This window comes from Lynx canadensis, chromosome A1 (assembly GCF_007474595.2).
Source record: "Lynx canadensis isolate LIC74 chromosome A1, mLynCan4.pri.v2, whole genome shotgun sequence".
NCBI classification, from domain to species: Eukaryota; Metazoa; Chordata; class Mammalia; order Carnivora; family Felidae; genus Lynx; species Lynx canadensis.
Genome location: NC_044303.2, coordinates 77557024 through 77563934, shown reverse-complemented (window position 1 = coordinate 77563934; position 6911 = coordinate 77557024). Strand labels below are relative to the sequence as shown.

General features: G+C 46.6%; 1 pseudogene; it reads right to left on the bottom strand.

Annotated features, from left to right (window-relative positions):
- Nucleotides 1-466: 466 nt before the first annotated feature.
- LOC115509876 lies at nt 467-3331 on the bottom strand (annotated as a pseudogene).
- Nucleotides 3332-6911: the final 3580 nt, after the last annotated feature.

The window sequence follows — 6911 nt, the reverse complement described above, 5'->3', positions numbered from 1 at the left end:
GATTTGACTTCCCCAGCCATTACGGCAGAAGAAGGCTGAAGGGGAAGGGGTTGTATAGGCTTTCAGAGAGCAAATCCATGGTGTGTGTCTGCCATGCTCATCCATTAACATGCCAGCCATTCTCCCTTATGCCTCTCCCACCCTGGACCATGCCTGCTCCACAGCAAAGACCTGCCCAACATGCCTTCTTCATCCTGTGGCCATCCCCGTGCCTGGCTTCATGGTCTGAGGGGTCCCTCTGCCAATAGCCTATTTTAAAGTTATCACATTATTAATTATTCCCACCTTGGCCTCCTTACCCCTTTTCCTGCTTCTTCTTTTTTCAATGGCAATTGTTAACATCTAATATTCTCTCTACGTAGAGATAGATGGATAGATAGATAGATAGATAGATCTCCCCTGTGATACCACCTCATTGATGTAGAAATTTTTTCCTCTATTTTTTCTTCTTTGACAGATCTCAGGGTCACACCAGTACTTCTGTCCTCATATCAGCCGACTTAAGTTTCGACACCGGAGCCTTCGTAGGGCCCTGGGCATCTCTGGCAGCCTGAGCTGGAGCTGGAGCTACAGCCCGGGACTTGGTTTGAGACTTGGCCTTGGCCTCTGGCCAACAGAGCCCGAGACCCTTGGCAAGACGGGCATGGGCACGTTTCCTGAGCTTGGGATGAGTCATGTAGGCAAGTCGATTAAGCTCTCGGCTGCCACCCTTTGGGATCTTGGGCTTGATCTCATTGGGCTTGAAGATGGTCCTGATGGCCTGGGCTGTGCCTGCCTACATCTTGTTTGGGCCCTTCTTGCATTCTTGGTAAAGCACATGTTCCTCAGGAACGTGGAGTTCACCCTCTCTGGAGATTTATTATCTTTGTGATGAGGTTTCTTGGTGCCATTTTTGTGCCATTTTCATGAGTAGTTGCACGCGGTGTGGTTCTTGGACTTGATTGTGTTGGCACCGAAGCTGGTGGCTCCCAACGTGTCTGGGACCAGAAGAGAAAGAGGAAATTTTCCCCAGGACCTGGTACAATGTAGGGCATGCAGTAGGTGTTCAATAAATACTTGTTGAATGAATAAATAACTGCAGCAGATGTTCACGGAAGGCAGAGAAAGAATGAAGGAAAGAAAGAGGAGGAAGGAACAATGAGAAAAACTCATAATTTTTTTCCACACCAGTATTTTGTAAACAATTATTGACGGAGAGTCATTTCGTAGGAGATAGGAAGTATGAGTCTACCCTCAACTTATTGCCAACTTTAGAATTACAGAGCGTTTCTTTGTATTACCGTCTTTTGGAATATAGCATCCCGCTGACTTTCAGAGGCTTTACAAGTAAATGTGATTATATGACCGTCTCTATACTCTTCATAATAAATGTTATATGAGTTCAAGGTGTTATCATTATAATAATTTTATTTTGCTGACATTACTTTGAATCGTGCTATGCAGGCAATTGACACCTCGCGATGACTCATCACAAAGCAGTAGGCCATCTTCTGGAATCTGAAAGACACCCTTTCTCAAAATACACATTTCGCAAAAAAAGAAACCATTGCTAATATGAATGTTATATTTCTTTCTTTGGAAGCGGCTGTTGGAAATTCTGAAGACGGACAGAGACCCTCACACGGGCTTGACTTGTTATTTTCTCCAGAAAAAAGCCTCCTGAGGAGGCGATAGCGACTCTCAGAATGGAGAGTAACAGCGCACCCTTCACTTTACGACAGCGACCTGCTGTTTTGTCATTTAGCTGTGCGAGGCTGCGACACAGCGCATCAGAAAAGATTCAGTAATCGTTCCTTCACTGATGTTAATTGTGACTGACAATTTGCTGCTGTGCTCGACTGGTAAGCACGCTCCCAGAAGCGATGTTCCAATTCTGTGTCCTTTTAAACAAATAAAACACATAAAGCCGCTCAATCCTCAGAATGAATCTTACACAAAATTTCCAAGGGCCAAGCAAGTGTTCCACCATCCATCGTGACAAGCAGGCGGCAGGCAGACCGTATTATTTTGCTGTTCAAGGTGGGAAGCCAAACGACGCGGGCCTTCCAATATGGAGCCAGTAACAGACTAGTAATGGCCGGCACCTGGTGCCTGTGTGTCAGCCTCTATTCTGAAAAACCCTTCACACAAGTTCATTAGAATGGTGCTGACTTTTCAAACCCTCATTATCAACATTCATTGTCACGAACTTCTCAAGCAGCGATCGTCCCACGCCTCCCCAAGAGCTGGCCCCAGAGGCTCAAAACCACTTTGCTCAAACCAGGAAACGGAAAGTAACTTGCTTTTAGTGAGAGGGTCCTGTGAAATGTTAGAAACAAACTTGAGTTTTTTATTTGATGTTTAAGTATATGGAATGTTTCATTCCTCATCTTCCCCCAGCCCCCTCAATGTACGGTACAATATCAGGCAGTGGGGAGGAGCAACGTGTTCCGGAACATCAGGACTTAATTATGGAGGTTGTATCAATCCGTTAGTAAATGGTGGAACCAGAGAAGGCAACAGTTCGGCGGGAAGCTGAGGTTTCTAAAACAGTTTCCAGGACCGACTGTGGCATGGATATTTGTGCATAGACCTGTACCAGAATCAATAATATTTTCGAGGATAATGATAAGGAGGCCATTTTCATAGGGATAAAAGCAGGAAGGAGATTGTACAGAGAAGCCATTTGGACAGCTGCCCGAGCCTCTACATCAAGTCAACAGGAGGATCTTGTTACAATACCCAAGAAGGCACGGACCTCACGTGGAAGGCTGCTGTAACCCTGCAAGAGCAAAAGAAGGGCAAGAAACTGCCTGTTTCCATGCATAATTGATGTAGCTCAGGGGCCAACTCAAGCCCTAGAAGAAGCCCTAACGACATGCCATTCAGAGCAGAAAGAAGGAAGAGGGCCAGGCTGGTGCAAAGGTTTCCTTCAAGGCTCTGAGACCTGGAAGGAGGCAGAAATCTCCCGTGCAGACCCTCTGATCTCTGATATTCTGGAATACGTGCTGAGCCTGATTTTCAACCTTGCCTGACTTTCAGTGAGTGTTGAGAGCCGGCCAGCGTGGCTGCTGGGTGCCCAAGTCGTGGGAGCGGTTCGTGGAACCCTGGTATCCATCTATGACAAAGACAAGAGGGCTGAGTCGCCCAGGCACGCTGCCAGCACCCCAGGCTTGTTCTCCCCCAAGGCGCAAGGGGAAGAATGAAAGCGCCTCAGTGCGGACACCCAGAACCTTTGCTGTTCACTGATCACAGGTGACAGGAGCGTCTGAATGTACCACCGTGCCAGCTGCGTTCCGCCAGGGAGGGCCTGCTGCTGTGTCCCAATGTGTTGTCCCAGCTGGCACCTCATTTCCAGTATTGGTAAGTACTTAACGCATATGGATGAGAATGGGCACACCTGCCATTCAAAGTAGGCTTCCTTTAATCAGAATGTTTCATACTCTAGTCTCCCAGTTTATGAACCCTTGTGATGGATGTAGCTTCTTTTAGATAATTGCTTGGGATGAGTGAATGCCCCAATATTTATTTAGCAAGGATGTCGATGAATTATGAATGGGAGCAAATAGTTCCAATGGGCAAGCACTCTAATTAATAAAGCCAGTTTCCCGTGGTCGCGTGTATGCGAGAGCGGTACTGGGGCTCTGTGGCAATGTAAGTGATGCGTGTAACAGATGTTAGAGGTTTTCCTGGAGGCAGAACAAGGCCCACGGGAGACGAGCTGGCTGGACTCCGGAACGGCCCCCTTTTATTCTCTGAAAGTCTTTCTCTCTTCCCCACCGTAAAGACCTGGACCACATCAAGGCATTTGCATAAGACAACCTTTCCCCCAGAACCTCATGGTTTAATCACTAGCCCTGAAAATGGTTTTAACAGGTTGCCTCTCCTGAGAATTCTCTTGGGAGGTAAATATTCTTTTTTTTTTTTTTTGCTTATTTTTTAATGTTTATTTTTGTTATGTTTGAGAGAGAGAGACAGAACACAAGCAGGGGAGGGACAGAGAGAGAGAGACAGACAGAATCTGAAGCAGGCTCTGGGCTGTCAACACAGAGCCCGACGCGTGGCTCGAACCCACGAACTACGTGATCAGGACCTGAGCTGAAGTCAAGAGTCAGATGCTTAACCGACTGAGCTACCCAGGTGCCTGGAGGTAAATATTCTTAAACTACAAACGGGGCCAATCTCTAGCCCGTATGCATGTCTTGCATACCGACCGATAAAATAGCCAAACATCTCTACAACTTTAGGTAAATAAACTACTCATAAGCCCTGGGCCCCACCTTAGATGATGGAACATCATCATTATCCAGTAACGGAAGAGTTAATGTCTGGCCCCACAAAGAGTCTTTAGGTCCAGCTCCACATAGCAATCTGGGCTGTCCTTACTGGAAGTTTCTGGTACCTTACTAGTTGTTATATGTTTGGGATACGATGTCTGAATGTCCCCCTCAACCCCCGAATATTACGTTGTTATATTTTACCCACACCAATAGAGACTGGAATGCTGTTGGAGTCTACAGGAATGCAGGCACTTTTTCCTCCCCGGTATAGGCATCCGTCTCCCTGGGCACCCTGGGAGGAAGAGTGGAAGGCACTTAAAATATGTTACATTCTGCTGCAGCAGGAATGTGAAGCAATACTAAGCCTCTGGTAGGTTCGGTGTGGCTCTTTTCAACAAGTCACTCGGAGCCGGACCATGTTGCTAGGTGCTTTGATGAATGAATGTTCTGTGTCACTTAATCCTCATGATCCGGGCACGGGTGGAGGTAACACAGTGCACAATGTGCAGACGCGTACAAAAGTTTTGTCTCTCTTCGGTGGCACAGGGGATGTCATGTTTTATGATGGCCCCTGCGATCCCTGCCCCGTCGTGTACACATTCTCTACAACAGATCCCTTTGGGCATGGGTAAGACCTCTGAACATGTGCCAAAGGGAAAGAGATTTGCAGGTGTCATTAAGGTCTCCAATCAGTTGACTTCAAGTTAATCAAAGGAGAGATTAATCTGAATGCATCTGACCAATCAGGGAAGCACTTGAAAAAAATTTAAAAAAAAATTTTTTTTCAACATTTATTTATTTTTGAGAGACAGAGAGAGACAGAGCTCAACCAGCTGAGCCACCCAGGTGCCCCTCCAAATTTTTTAATGTTTATGAGAGAGATTGAGAGAGAGAGAGAGAGCGAGCAAGGGAGGGGCAGTGACAAAGGGAGAGAGAGAATCCCAGGCAGGCTCCACACTGTTAACACAGAGCCTGACACAGGGCCCAAATCCATGGACCACAAACATCAGAGCATCAGCAGCAAACGCCCACCTTCTGGCCTTGAAGAAAGAAACAGCCATGATGTGGAGCGGGCCATGTGGCAGAGAGCGGCAGCCAGCCTCCAGGAGCTGAGGCCCGCAGGCCCATGACCACAGAGAACAGAATTCTGCCAACAACACCTGCGAGCTGGGGCAGAGATACCAGCCTCGGATGAGACCACAGACCCAGCCGGCACCTGGATCCGCACCTTGATGAGAACCCAGGATGAGGACCCACAGCATCTTGTTTGTACTTCACACCCATGAAAACTGGGAGAAGATAGCAACGTTTTAAGTGCTAAGTTGGTGGTAGCTTTTATCCTAGGCCACTGGCCAGCTCCGAGGTTACGCACACAGAATTCAGACACAGTTGACAGTTCACAGGAAACACATGAGGTAATCTAATGTGTGACCCGCCTAAGAGTGGGTAGCCTCTAAGAGCCCGACGTTCAATTCGCACGAGGTGTTGACTACTTAGGAGGCTAATGGAATACCAGCATTTATCCTAAATGTGGATGAACGGAAGCTCAGGCCTAAAGTCAGTCTGGCAAACATTGGATGCCTAGCACATGTCAATCAAGAAACTAAAGGACGTTAAGCTTTCAATAGCGATAAAAGAAATGGGGTAGTTCTTTACCCTATGAAGTATTAAAGGCCACGTAAATATTAATTATAACTAAATTGGCACAAATGCTGTGAACACCTCCCTTGAGGGGCAGGGTGAGTTGAAGGCATCTCATCATCAGCGAGTGAACCTACAGCGGGTTAAGCTGATGTCTGGGTTGATCAATCTGAAAGTTGGCCAAAGATAATGAGGTCTTTCCATTTTGATTCAATATCATTGTACATCATTTATTTAGGATAATTCAAATTACTTTCTCTTAAGACTGCCGTAACGGACACAAATGACACCAACAAATATGGGAATCAGAGTCATCAAAAATTTACCATATTACACTGAACTTGGCTTGAAGCCTTGAGACATGATATCTGTCAGGTATCTGTCATTACAAGGAGCCCGCTGGTAGAGATTAGAGTAGCTATTAAGCCCTGTAATGTGGAGAAAGGTCCTTTAGGCATCAAGACAGCATTGTACATACAGCTACTCATTCAAGCACCAGTTTCCCTTCAAAGCGGGCTATTTCTCTCTCTCCATAGCTAACGAGGATGCAGGGTTGTTCCGCTGCTGCTCCAATATGCTCGTTTGGGGTTCCCTCCACCAGAATCATACGGGGTACCCTGTTATACCTTCACTTAAGACAGCTGGAGAATTAATTCACAAGCATCATGTTCTGCCAAGGCCGTAAAGGTAGGTGGGTGTTAGAGATGTCTCCCCAACCTTGCTACCAAATCAGATCCCCCCTGGGACCAGAAGTGGAAAGCTTTAGTAATTATACGTGGACAACAGGCATAAACCGAGACTGTGCTGGCGAATTGGGTCTTATGGTCACCTTCGTTATGAGGATCATTGATTTCAGCAAAATGCAGCCATACTTGTAGACAGTTGATGGCAAACAAAATGGACAACCACCTGTAATGGGAGCTGTGGGGTTCTGGCTCTTTCCTTTTGGTGATCTGAAAAATGTTCCATTAAGGATACATCTGGGGCAAACATGGCAGTGTTACCGTGGCA